Genomic DNA, 14,107 nt, shown 5'->3' on the forward strand with positions numbered 1-14,107 from the left:
TGACAGAAAATGTAATGGCATGGACCCTAACCTCTGCTGATTATTATCCTAATTATGATGTTTTGTCTTCCTGAAAAGGTTAAAATTCTGACAAGTATCAATATCTGGTGGCTTTGTCCACCTATACTGAGGGCTGTTCTTGGTTCCAGCAGAAATTAGAGACATTTGTAGCACAGCTTAGTAACATAGTTCCATTAATTGATAAGATTTACTCAAAAATATTACTCGAAAGGACAGAAATATTTGCTCCGGCCAGACTGAATTCATTTAATAGTCTAAACATAAAAATACAACAGGCTGGTTTTTTTAAGAGAAAGGGAAAAATTTTTTGTTTTGAAATTGACCTTATTTTTTTAATGTTAGACTAAACAAAAGTTTAATTTCAGATTAAACCAGTGCCCATGGTTTTACTCAGCATGAAATCCAATTAAATGATCAAAGTATCAAAAGTCAGCCAAGAGATCAACAAAGACGAGGACAGCAGAGGGGTTCTGAGACTTGCCCAAGAGTAGATAGTTAGAGCCTGCAGAGAAATTTTTATGTAACGGAAAGCAAAGACACAAGATCAGAAAGAATCCAGACAGACAGAGAAGTGATCAGTAGCCCATCCACGAAAATGGCTCATTTATTGATTGCAAAAAGGAGGAGGAAGATGTTAAAGTTGTAAGACAGGGATAGAGAGCTAAGCACGGAGATTCCAGTTTGCTTGAATGTTGAAGAACAGAGACAAAGAAGAAGATGAAAAAGAGAGAACAGATGAAAATATGATCAAGGGAGGTTAGCTCAGAGTACAAGGACACATCAGGGGGATGGGCTGAAAGCACTGGAGGTATTGAGCTAGCAAGTATCTCCAAGTAAGGAACCTGAGAGACAGACAGAGCTGCCCTAGACAATAGAAGAAAGGGATGGGAGGCCAGGACACCAGCATATCCAACAAGCATGGGTTGGAGAGATTTAAAAAAATACCCCAGCTTCTCATGCCATCCTTCCTGTATGCTGTAGTACAGATGGTCACATCTCATCCTTAGCCATGGGCCTCTAGAGTCCCCAAAGACAGATAATGAGACAACAGAGATAAAAAGCAGAAAGTCAGTTTGATCAACTTAATGCTTACTTTGTGCCATTCCTTTGATAGGAACAGAACAGTTAAAGCAAATAAAGCTGCTTTGAAATAGGAATTGACAGGACAAAATATAGCAAGTACATGAGTGGAACTTTATCAGAATTATGCCAGAACTCATTAATCTATATCAGAGTAATGGTGTTACTTTAAAGTTAACACCAGTATTTCAAAGCAAAATGTCTTCTGGATCTCTAGCAACCCACTGCAAGCCCTTTACAGCTAATCAGTATCATTGCTTCAAAGGAAATTAAACTGTCTCCACCCAGTAACTCTAGTGGCATTTGATCTACAATTGGCTTGAAGTTAAAAATTAATTACCCTTCCAACATATTGATTACATGACTATAAATATAAAAGCAGCAGCCCAGAACAATGTACACTGACCCTCTGTTGAAACAGCATGTTTGTTTTCAAAAGAAGCTAATTAAGACAAGCTCCCGGGAAGAGGTAGCAGTAAAATTAAAACCAACAGTGCCATCTAGTGCACCGCTGTGCTCAAAGCCTCACACAGGATCACATAATTCTTTCACTATTTCCTAGTGCTAACGGGAAAGGACCGATAAATTAATGCCACACTCTATATGCCTCAAGTCCCGAGGCTTACCACTGGCGAATATAACTTTCAGGCAAAGACAGTCTTACATCATGTTTACATTTGTATTATTCATAAAACCTCATAAAACCATAAAATCTACTTAGTAGATTTAACTGACTGAATTAACCAAAATAAATCAAGTTCTACATCGACAGTAATTCTCAGGTTCTAAACCATTTTGTTTCAAAACAGCTACACTTAAACATCTCTGGTTTTTTCAGATGTTATCTAGGCTGAAAGAGGAGTTGCTCAGCCTGGAGAAGACTCCAAATAGAGCTTACAGCATACTTCCAGTAACTAAATGGGCCTACAAGAAAGCTGGAGAGGGACTTTTTACAAGGGCATGGAGTGACAGGAAAAGGGAGAATGGCTTTAAACTGAAAGAGGATAGGTTTTGATTAAATATTAGGAAGAAATTCTTTACTGCGAGGGTGGTGAGACAACAGAACAGGTTAGAGAAGCTGTGAATGCCCCATCCCTGGAAGTGCTGAAGGCCAGGCTGGTTGGGGCTTTGAACAACCTGCTCTAGTGGAAAGTATCCCTGACCATCTCAGGGGTAGGCGAAGAGGGGGGACAGTGAAACTAGGTAATCTTTAAGGTCTTTTCCAACCCAAACTACAATCTTTATATATGCACTAAAACAGATTAAAAAATTCTGCATATCTATCAAGGCTTTTTATTAGAATCACAGAATAGGCTGAATTGGAAGGGACCCACAAGGATCATCAGAGTCAAACTCCTGGCACTACACAGAACAACCCCAAGGGTCACACCATGTGCCCGAGGGCATTGTCCAAATGCTTCTTGAACTCTGTCAGGCTTGGTGCTGTGGCCACTTCCCTGGGGAGCCCGTTCTACTGCCCAACCACTTTCTGGGTGAAAAATCTTTTCCTAAACCTAAACCTCCCCTGGCTCAGCTTCCATGCTGTTTCCTCGAGTCCTGTCACTGATCACAAGAGAGAAGAGATCAGCACCTGCCCCTCCACTTTCCCTTGTAATGATATTGAAGACTGCAACGAGGTTTCCCCTCAGTCTCCTCCAGGCTGAACAGACCAAGTGCCCTCGGCCACTCCTCATACGGCTTCCCCTCCAGATCTGTCACCATCTTTGTGGCTCTGCTCTGGACACTCTCTCATAGCTTTATATCTTTCTTGTATTATGGCACCCAAAACTGCCCCCAGGACTCGAGGTGAGGCCGCCCCAGTGCAGAGCAGAGCAGGACAATCCCCTGCCTTGCCTGACTGGCAATGCTGTGCCTGATGCACTCCAGGACAGGCGTGGCCCTCCTGGCTGCCAAGGCACTGCTGACTCATGTTCAACTTGCCATCCACCGGACCCCCAGGTCCCTTTCTGTGGTGCTGCTTCCCAGCATTTCATTCCTCAGTCTGTACCTACATCCAGGGTTCCCTTTCAGGTAAGCTAAATACTGATTTGTCTCCCTTTTCCCAAAAGCCTATACAGCCCTCCCACTCTACCTAGCATCATACTTGGCCCTCTACACTAGATTAATGTACATTTATTATCAGCTTTTAATATAGACTGCCTTAAACTACAAAAGAGACCCTAAAGTTAAGGCTGCATATCCTGCAGCAGGAAAAGAAAGATTACAATCTCTATGCCAATTGCCTCAAATTCCCTTCTACCCTAAGGACTCATATTTCACTAGGGGTTTTTTGTACCTATAGCCTGGTATCACTAATCTTTAATCCATAAAATATGGTGTCAGGCACGTCTCAGTTGACACTGGGTACACAGATGTGTGCAGCACGCACAGAAGTCAAGCACACATCCTTCAGATTTTGCGGCTTTATTCATCAGCTCCTCCCCTGACATCAGGGGAACCAGTCCATTGACACCCACTGAAAACATTCCATTTGTTTTGGTTTCCCTTTTGTTTTGTTTTGCTTGGCCAAGAGAAATTCCTGTAAATGTTAAAACATAGAACCCTCGGTATGATATAGACCTGGCCCATTTTAGTCCACTCCTCTCCAACTAGTGCCACGGGCAGGATCAGGCCCTCATCACTGTCCTTCTCAGCCTCTGCCATGCACAGAGCCATCACCAGCATGTGATCCTACCAGGCTGTCCACCACACACACTACAAAACCCCAATTTTGCCAGGTTTAGAGAGCTGCAACAGACTTTCACGACTCAATCAAGGGTTTATTAACAGACCATTTGAAAAATCCTTCTCTGGAATACAGTCCACAAAAAGAGCCAGTCTATATTGCATGGAAACTGTGAAGGGCAATGTGCTGTAAGGAAAAAAATGACACGAGGTCTGCTTCCCTTTTCTCCCCACCTTCCCATTTCCCCACTCCTTTCCTAGGTCTTCTCTTTCTTCCCTGGCTTCCAGGAGAACTCCCAGCACACAAAGCAGGGAGCAGTTGTGGAATTGGCAATCTGATGTGGCTCAGAGCAAAGACAGTGACTAAAGGGAATGTAAAGCCAAACCCAGAAACAAGTGGCAATGAAGAGCTAGAACTACCAGAAATTAACACATGCAGGTCCAACCATCATGTGCTACACAAGGGGACAGCCAGAAAACAAGGTGTGATGACACAAGTTTTATGAGGGAGCTGGACTCAGTTACAGCAGTCCTGTAAGTAAGCTCAACCAGGTTTAGAAACAGCTGTTCATGTCACCATGTCAGCAAGCAGCACAGGAAGGCAGTGGTCTTACCACTGTGTCTTACCACCTCCACCATCATTCCTTCTAGGTCTTTCATAGATTATCAAACTCTCATCTTCTGCTACATTAAATTTCCAAGAAAACTCTGTCTTATCCTGTGTTGCACCTGAAACATCTATAAAGGCTCCTTGCTGCTCTTCTTTCCCCCTTTCCCTAAAAACTACTTTTGAGGCCCACAAAAATTTAAAAAACAAATAATAGGGAGACTAGAGAACCCTCTTCATCACACTAGATGGTGTTACTTTACATATCCAGATATCTCACTTCTGTTCGTATCTCTTCAACACTTCATCCTACACATCACAACAGAGACGTGAGACTCCTTTTTTTGATGCATATCCTGATCTGACATGAGGGACTAAAACCAGAACTTCAAAATCTTACTGTGAGGAAGGAAGTAGAGCACAGTATTTGCACTAACTTTCCACAGATTGCAAATGCCTGAGCTTATCATTTGGAAAGAATGTACATGAGGCTTTCTCTCAGACTAATATGGATCCATATCAGTTGGGAATATCATTATAACACAGCAACAGGTGTTGTAGCAAATGCAATTCTCTAAAAATTGGAAAACTGGTTAAAGCACATGTGGAATAAAACTTTGTTCTCTTTCAGGATCAAAAGCATATTCTTTGGTTCAAAATAGTTCATCTAGATACTAAAATTATTTAGTGAGTTATTAATTACTACCAAAATACAGTTCCAGTTCTAAGATTTTCCATTCCCAGTTAGTCCAGACAAAATGCTTTCAAAAGTGCCACAAAGAGGAAAATGACAGCATTTTTTCAGAGAAAGCATAATGTTTTACTCTCTGTGCATTTCTTGAGCTTAGAGAAATGAAACTAGTAAAATCAGACCTTCAATCTTTGTGTTATTTTTTTTTCTGAGTTGTTCTTCTTAACCAAAAAATTACTTTTTGGGGGGTTGTTGAGGATATTATGGTGTGATGTATTTTCTCTGGGCTTGCATTAGACATTTGTCAATTGTCTTCATGACAGCTGAGGGAGAACTATCCTTATAACCCAATTTACTGCAACAACAAAAAGTATTTTCCCTTTTCACAAACTTCTTGGGAATAGACAGAACTGTTAATCTAAACAAAACCTCATTCCCACAGAGATAATCAAGAGTGGAAATACTTTGGGGAGGGGGTGGGAATTCTTCCTTTTAAACCATTGAATAAGGGTTTGTCAATATGAAGCCTATGAAGCTGGTCACAGCTGAGTTCAAAACAAGCATTTGTTGATTAATACAATGGATAATTCCTGCACTAACTTTGTTATGCTTCTGATATTAATCTTGCTCTTTGCAACACACCTCTGTACCATTATAAACCAAATTAAGTGTAAAATTGAAGCCTCAGAATAAGAAAATGGGGGGAGGGGGAGGAGGGGTTAAGTCAAACAAGTTGAGAGCTATCTTGGGATAAGTGTACAGTCATATAAAACTTAGCATTCCCTCACACAGACACACTGCCCATTTATCTGTAACCTTCCTTGATTCCTGGTCATTTAATTTACCTGACCTGATCCACAGTCATCATTAGCTTCAGAATCCATGTGGGTGAAATCTTGGCTCTCTGGCAGTCTCAAATTTCTATAGCAACAGAAACCTGAGAACAATGCAATTACTACAGTCATATATAAGACTACTTTTTCTAAAGTAGAATGGCAAGATAAATTCTCCAGGATCTTTCACATCTGATGGTGTTTCACTGTGTTCCAGTGCAGTGTTAAGAAGTGACAGATCTTCCAAGGAAGCAAATCTTGGGCTCTAAGGCCACAGGTGAGTTCTGACTGCTACAAATTCCTCAACTGTCTTAACCAGTCTTTGATTAAACAGAACACTGCAGAACAACAACAAAAATAAATAAAAACAAAACAACAACAACAACAAGCCAGCCAAAAAAAACTCACCGAAAATCCCACAAACAAGAGAAATCTCTTTTAATAGATCAATGTGATTTTATCAATACACAACATGGCAACTGTTTCAAAAGTAGATAACAGAAGAAATGTTCTTACATGAACATTTGGACACTGTCCTAATTTTCACAAATATTTAGTATTCAGGACTTTTATTGAGGTCAGAAGAAAGTGTGCTCAAGTGCTTATGCTGTGTATCATTCAGAGGCCCAATATTCAAAAATAAAATTACTTTGTTTTACTTCAAAATCCAAACTTCTCTTCCTACTGTTTCTTCCAGTATGTGCACAAGATCAAAAATTAAGGCCCCACACCACTGTTAAGCAGCATGAAGTACCACTGACTCCGTGAGGCATCTTTGTCTACAGTAGCCCAGAAATTCTCAGCTCTTTACTCACATCTGCTTGAATGGTTTATCTTTATTGAGATTTTATCTACATAAGACATTCAGTTCTACAGAGAGTAAAACAAAAAAGGAATTTGGACTCCTACAGGGAATCTCAACCTCATTAAACAAATCAGCACATTTACCATTTCCTGTTGAAAAATAAAATTGCCAAACAATGTCTCCTTTAGAACGAAAGTAAATAAATCTAGCTAGAAGACTACACTTCCTTTTTTTTTTTTTTTTTTTTTTGAGAAAGAAATAACTAAAAGTATAAGCAAGAACCAGGCTCAGTGAGAGGGAAGGAAAGGAATTTTTGTGTTTTCTCATGGAGCCTTCTAAAATCACATGGTTGCTCAATTCCTGTGAGCTACTGTTCTATTCCTACAACAATTTGATAGCTGGGGCAAGCAGTGCTCCAGCTCCTTTGCTTTCCTCAGTTTTGCTTTCTCCTGGCACCATTGCTGCTTTCTCAATCTATCCTGGTACAGAGCAAAGGCAAAAAAATACATACACCAAAAGAGAGCAAGACTGGTTCAGGCTGGAGAAGTTCTGGACTTGCGGTACGGCACACTGTTATCTTAAGGGCCCTCTGAAGCCTTTATGGGGTACAGAACCCTTACACTTTAATTCTGGCCTATTTACTAATCCCCAGCCTGTCCCCTTCCTTTGCTAATCCTAATCCTGCTCTATCTCCATACTATCAATAGCTACTGATACAGCATTCCTGATGTCTGAGTAGGAGCTGCAATAAAGGCAGTACAGAAATACAGCCCTCCTGGTACAAAGTCCTTTATGCATAAATCTGTGATTTACCTCTCTGAGTACAGATTCCCTAGGGACTACAGAGCAGTGATGAACTATAAGTGCAGTCCTCTCCTTTCCCTTAGCTTTTTAACTTCAGCTGCCCCTTAGCTCTTGTGCCTCTTCACTGGTCCATCACCTTCTTTCCTTTTGATCTCCTAACAGTAAAAGGGAATTCAGCTGTCATAATACCGGGGCCTAATATTTAGACAGCTGCATCTGAACTCATACAGACAATAATCTTGTCCTAAGACAGGTGTCTTAACTAGGTCAGACGAATCTCACCTTTGGAGTGCTTATTTCTCCCTGTTGATGGAAACTGAGGCTCATGAGCTGAGACTCAGGTGTTTACCAGTTAAGTATCAAAAATACTCCCCAATAATCCAGTTTTAAATACTCAACTAAACCTTTCCACAGATGATTCATTTGACCATGATATTCCCCATTTCATTAATACCCACTCTATCCTCAGTAATTTCCCTGGTACATTTTTTCAGTCCTTTTTGTATTCCATTCTTTATGGATTCAGTTCATTACACTCAAACTCTCCTCTCTCTTCTTCATCTCTTCCATCGAGCTGCTTCCATTCTTACTTCAGTTTCTCTCCATTACATGCTGAAAAGGAAAAGGGCTCAGAGAATCATGCCATACAGTGTCAGGAAGGATTGCTTCAGGATATTCCTTGCTACCTTCTCCTGCAACACAGGCCACAAGACTCCTTAAGTCCTCGCTGAATCGGAGAATGTATTGTCTAGAAAAATGGTCAGTCTTTACTCTAAAATTGCTAGTATCAGTGTTGCCTTGGTGAAATCATTCCAGTAGTTAATTGCTCTGACAATTAATCTTGTTTATTTTTAGCCTGAATTTGTCCTTTTTTAACTACTATCCATGAATCTTGTATTCTAATACACCAAAACATCCTATTAACAACTTTCTGATATCCCAGAAAGTACCTACAAACATTTAAGATGTTTTTTTGCTAATAAAACTAATCAGAGATTGGATTGCTTGAATTTTCCAGTCTCTGATTATCCTTTGAACTCTTTGTAATGTATAAATGTTCCCCTTGAAAGCCTCTACTGTACCTGTCTATAACAAATTTATTTCTTTTAAAAACAGGCTGTAAAAGAGACATGCCAATACTCTTCTTTCCAAAGCACTATCACAGCACACGTCTATGATATAATTTATTAATAAATTGTTTAGCACTTTAGTACAGATTGTTTAAGTTAGCAACTTCTCCATAGACACTGTAAACAATGCTACAGAAAACTTCTCTAGTTGTCCTATTTTCCCTTCAAACTCTGGTATTGCTATTTAAACCCCTAATATTGCTCAGTTCGGGCAATCCGTCATTCACTGCTAACTTCAAGAACGCTTTTGGAATGCAGTTTCATTATTCAGTTGTTCATCACATTGCATCAGAACTGAGAGAAGATTTTCTGTAATGAAAGATGTTTCATAAGAAGCCACAAACTTCTTTGCTTGACAGTACTTCTTTTTACATTTCAGCAGGAAATCAGGATTCTTTCTTCACGAAATTTTGGATTAAGCACTTTTGCAAGTCTGATAACTTCATCAAAAAATACGTTCAAGGAGTCAAAGGACAGGTAAAGAAAGGAAGTTGGCTGCTATAGACAACATTTTAATAGCTAACACTGTGCTTTTAAAAAGCTAACATAGTAAGATAGCAAAGATAACTAACACATTAGGAGAAACCTACAAACAGATCCCCTATGTCTGAAGAATACAGCCTACAGAATAAGTAGAACATGAAATTTTTAGCACCTCTGAAAATCTGTGCATAATTTATAAGTATTGCTCATTTAGAAAGCTAGTTTGAGACTGACTAGAATCAAAAGTAGATGGTTCAGTATGCGGCACTTCATCCTTATCTTCTTGTTGTCTTCAGCTCTTTGCAAATGTTGCTGCACTATTGACCATTGCCCTCACATCTCCTTGTCTCTGTTGGAACTGGAGCAGCAGCCAACAAGACCCAGGTGTATCTCCTTCCTCTGGTTGCCCTCCTCTAAAATGTGCAACACTTGCTCTTTTTCACCCTCCTTTTGCATGTTCCAATCCTTGGATAAAAATTTTGTGTCACAAATAAATAACTCCTCTCTGCTTCAAACACCTCAGTTTATGGGAGAACTAAATCTTCTTGTAACCACTAAACTAAACTACTGGCCTGCATTTCAAGATAAGTCTAAGTAACAACATTGGTATCTACTTCCTAAAACATGGGTATATGTCAAAAGAAAGGCAAATACTAGACTTTGAATTTGAATTATGTAAAGCCAGCTATATAGCTGATTATTCATGCAGGGGATGAGGTGGACAAAGAAGCAGAGAAAATTCCCAAGAATAGAAACAGAATAGGAAGTCACAAAGCAACCATGGATAAGATCTGAATGCAATCCTGTGAGGAACTTAGAAAGAGCTTCTAAGGTAAATGTGTTAATAAAGACCCCTCTAACTATCCAGTTTGTCATGACATCCACAGTCGCCATGAAAAACATAAAATACAGTGCAAAGTTACCAAAATTTATAAAAGTATTATGGCTGTAAACTGTCGCAGGAGACAGACAAGTGACAAGACTCACTGGGCTCATGCACAACAGCCACTTTTATTGAGTCTTCTTCCCCTTCTATAGATCTGAAGCTCCGCATGGTCGATCCCTACGGGCTGAGCCAGTTGCCACCCGGCCAACCAGCCAATGGCTGCCTGCATCCCCAATGGCCTGGGCCTGCTCTCCAACCATCCGCACTGGTCGGATTACATAACCCACTGGTCAGGGTACTTATGTAATTTCAGTTATGTCTTCATTATTTCAGTTATAAAACAGGGAGTTATAAAATGGGATTAATTATTATTGTGAGGCCTTCAGGCCAGCTGCTGACCACCACAATAGTAAATCATAAAGAATAGTTAAACAATTTTTAAAATGCCACAGTAAGCAGGACCATGAATTGATGAGCAAAAAAACAAACGACAGTAAATTCTAAGGTATCAACAAAAATCTTGCTATAGGAAAGACATGTGAGAACAAGCATTAATTGAACAACCTCCAAGATGGGGCAATTGGAAATTCCAGTTGGAAAGGGCACTAGACAAATCTCACGCTCCCTTTCCCACAAAAGGTTGGACCAGTTGATCTTCCAAGGTCCCTTCCACGTTGGGCTGTTCCATGATTCTAAGAGGCACCTCCACAGCAGACGAAGGGCTACTGAGTCATTGCCTTGAATATCCGTTAGGGCCTAAAATATCCTAAGTGCTATCGAAGAAGGAAGCTCAGTCTCAGGCTTGCTCTACAGTTATATTTGATTATTACTTTTCTTCCTGTCACAGCTTTCTTTCCAACGCTATTGTAAGGATTTATCATTCAACTTTTCTAGAACAAGCCTATTTGCTTTCACTGCAAAGGATCTCTAAGGCACAAAGAGCAAATGGAGAGGTTTGCAAATACTAAGTCCCCAAACATACCAACACAATTTTGCAGACAACACCCAAGGCCCTAAGATCTGATACATATTTGGGAATCTCAGGAACCGGAGTACATCTCCTACCAACTCACAGGAATGTGAGGATTTATTCCAACAGGTATCAGGATGCAAGAAGGTGCTTACCATGGAAAGGAGCAGCCTGCCAAGCCTTTCTGAGCACTCCTCCTCTCCTACTGCCAGGAACACCATCTGAGCCAGGCTCAGAGCTTGGCCAGAGTCTACCTGTAGGCTCTGAATGTACTACATCCTCCAGGTTAAACAAGTAGGCCCCAATACACCTCACGAGTTCGTCCTTTGAGCAGATGCAATAGATAAAATGTCAATCGCCTGCCTTGAATAAGAAGAATGAAAATGTAACTTTTTTTTTCTGCATTTTTTATCTCAATCGTCAGGGCCAGTGCAGAAGGACAGAGGTGTGCTGTGCTAACCACTATGCCCTATCACCTCCTTGCCAGTCTTCAGGACAGCTTCAGCAGAGAAACTACACTTCTCTTAAGCCATATTGGTAGCCCTGGAGGGACACCTTGCAGTAAAGAGTGCTGTGTTCTCTCTCCCAATGCTACTCAGGGGCCAGGGGTTTGGCTCTACAGAGTCAATACAGAAAAAATGACAGAAGCAGTACAGCAAAATAGCAAGGTACTTGATTGGTAGCTCTACCTATGTCTGATCAGATGAAGTAAAACTCAACAGTTGTTGTTTGAGGGGGGTTGGGTTCTTTTCGTAATTAAATTCGTAGTTTTTCTCTCACTACATCTGTAAACCATGTGCTGCTCATCAGACAGATTTGCTAGCCCATGGTGAGCTTCATGTAGTGTGACTGGACTTCTGCTAAGACATGAGCTAGCTAGTAAGCAACAGGATATTTTGCTGTTCTGTATGTGATTATAGTGCAAATTAGCATTTGATCAATGTGTAGAGACACTGACACACAAAAACCCATGAATTTTAAATACGAGATTTACGGGTTAGAAATTGGCTGTATTCAATTTAAAACAGCAAGTAGATATATGTGACTTCATAGAAGATGCATATAAATTCCAAACTAACTCGTGTATCACTGCTATACCTGAAATCCCTTCTCAATCTTGACATCCTTAAGCCTCACATCCTGAAATTTTTTCTGCATCTCCAGGATTATTTTTAGTCCTCCTTTAAAATTCCTCTGAAATTTACATATTCTTCCTGAGAAGACACACAAACAGTCCAAAATACTGAGTCACAAAGCAAGACAACTACTTATTTCTGCATGATTATTCATTTCCCATTAAGTCCTAAGGTCACAGTAAAGTACCTGTGAGGGTACTATTAAGAAGATTCACATCAATTTCTAGGATGACTACACTGTCCTCTGAATCATTCACTTCATCATGTTAGTTTCAGCAAACTTCCAAGAAAAATCTGGTGCAAACATGGCACATCCAACAGATAGATATGTTGACTTATGAGAAAACTGTTCACATTTATCGGAGATCTACCTTTTTGAACTATCTCCCTGATACATATTAAATAAAGCAACACCCATGGCAATATCCCCCAGCTGGCAAATCCCAAGGTGTGTTAAAAATTAACAGGAGCATTTCACAGACCTCAGGTTGTTACTCTTAAGACTCCTGGGTGGAAGTTATAAAGTCCTGTTGCATGACTGAGCGTTGCACAATGCTGTTCCCTGCTACAGACCCTTACCTTTTATTATTGAGTCCAAATAATATATGTAAAATGTTCAAAACCCAAATATCCCTTAGATGCACATTTTCTGTTCTATACTTCACCCTAAATCTAGCAATGGTCTTATCAAACATTAGCTTTGGTTGTCCTTTGTTTCTGACATAAATACCCTACTGTCCATTATCTTTATCCTCCATGGCTTCAGACATTTTAAATCTCTTTTCGACAGTCCTGAACCAGCCATGTTGTCCAATCTACACATTAATTTAATTATTTTCATTTACATGTTTTCATCATATACTGACTTTTTTTGTGCCATTATAATATCCACATTTGGCTTAAACAACTTTTTGTCCAATTTCACTTTCCTTCATTTTCATGCGACAGTCCTCTTACAGCATCTAGAGTGACAGCCCAGAAAAATTCTACAGATATTGGCATATTTTGCTCTGCTGCACATTGGAAGTATTTGTATAGAAATACTCATGCAAGAAAGACAGATGTGGATGAACTCCATAGCACAACAAGATCTTTTGGCTTGAAGCTGGCTACATTCACACCACTAACCATGACTGACTTAGGTGTACCTCAACACCTGTGATCTTCCTGTCAATGATCAGCTTTTCCTTGTTCATCATGACTGAGGTGAAGTACACTGTATTGGACATTAAGAAAATGTATTTTCAAATGTTACCAAAGAGTTATCACTGCCTAGAGGCAATCCTTGAAAGTCATCATCCCAAATCCCCCTGTGTAACTCCAGTGTCACACCTCTGGATGACATTCTTCACAATTTCTCAGTCTGGCAGTAAAAAACTTCCAATCTATTTATTTTTCTCCCACTGACCCCATTCCATGTCCCATCTTCTACAGTACAAATAGTTTCACACATTTCTCTGTCGCTGGTACTAGACTGAGCTTCCCACAACCTCCCCCAGCACCTGCCCCCGGTGCCTCGGCCCCATCACCGGCATCCACTGACCTGCACTGAGCACCTGCCACGGCGGGGGCTGAAACCTGGACATTCTCCTCCTGTCTGAAAGGAGGCTGTAGCCAGGTGAGGGTCGGTCTCTTCTCCTAGGCAAACAGAGACAGGACAAGAGGACATAGCCCTAATCTGTGGCAGGGGAGGTATATTTTGGATGTTAGGAGGAATTTATTCACTGAGAGGGGGATTACATATGGAAATGGGCTGCCCAGGGAGGTGGGAGAGTCACCGTCCCTGGAGCTGTTTAAGAAGAAACTGGACGTGGCACTGAGTGCCATGGTCTAGTTGAAAAGGTGGTGTTCGTCATAGGTTGGACTCAATGATCTCAGAGGTCTCTTCCAACATAACTGATTTTGTGATTTTTACTTCTGGCTGCCCACACCTCCAGTCGCTGCTAAAACCGTTCCAGGATCCCCCCTTTTCCCTT

The 14,107-nt window shown here is 40.5% G+C and overlaps 1 long non-coding RNA gene across 1 annotated transcript; it reads right to left on the reverse strand.

Annotated features, from left to right (window-relative positions):
• Positions 1–6,331: 6,331 nt before the first annotated feature.
• LOC121659691 lies at positions 6,332–14,101 on the reverse strand. The gene is made up of 2 exons (XR_006014415.1): positions 13,675–14,101; positions 6,332–8,138 (listed from the first exon to the last, which is right to left on the reverse strand). It is a non-coding gene; the product is annotated as an uncharacterized LOC121659691 (long non-coding RNA).
• Between the last annotated feature and the right edge of the window lie 6 nt (positions 14,102–14,107).

This window comes from Corvus kubaryi, unplaced genomic scaffold, assembly GCF_017639235.1.
Source record: "Corvus kubaryi isolate FWS band 111438036 unplaced genomic scaffold, C.kubaryi_AGA036_p1.0 137, whole genome shotgun sequence".
NCBI lineage: Eukaryota > Metazoa > Chordata > Aves > Passeriformes > Corvidae > Corvus > Corvus kubaryi.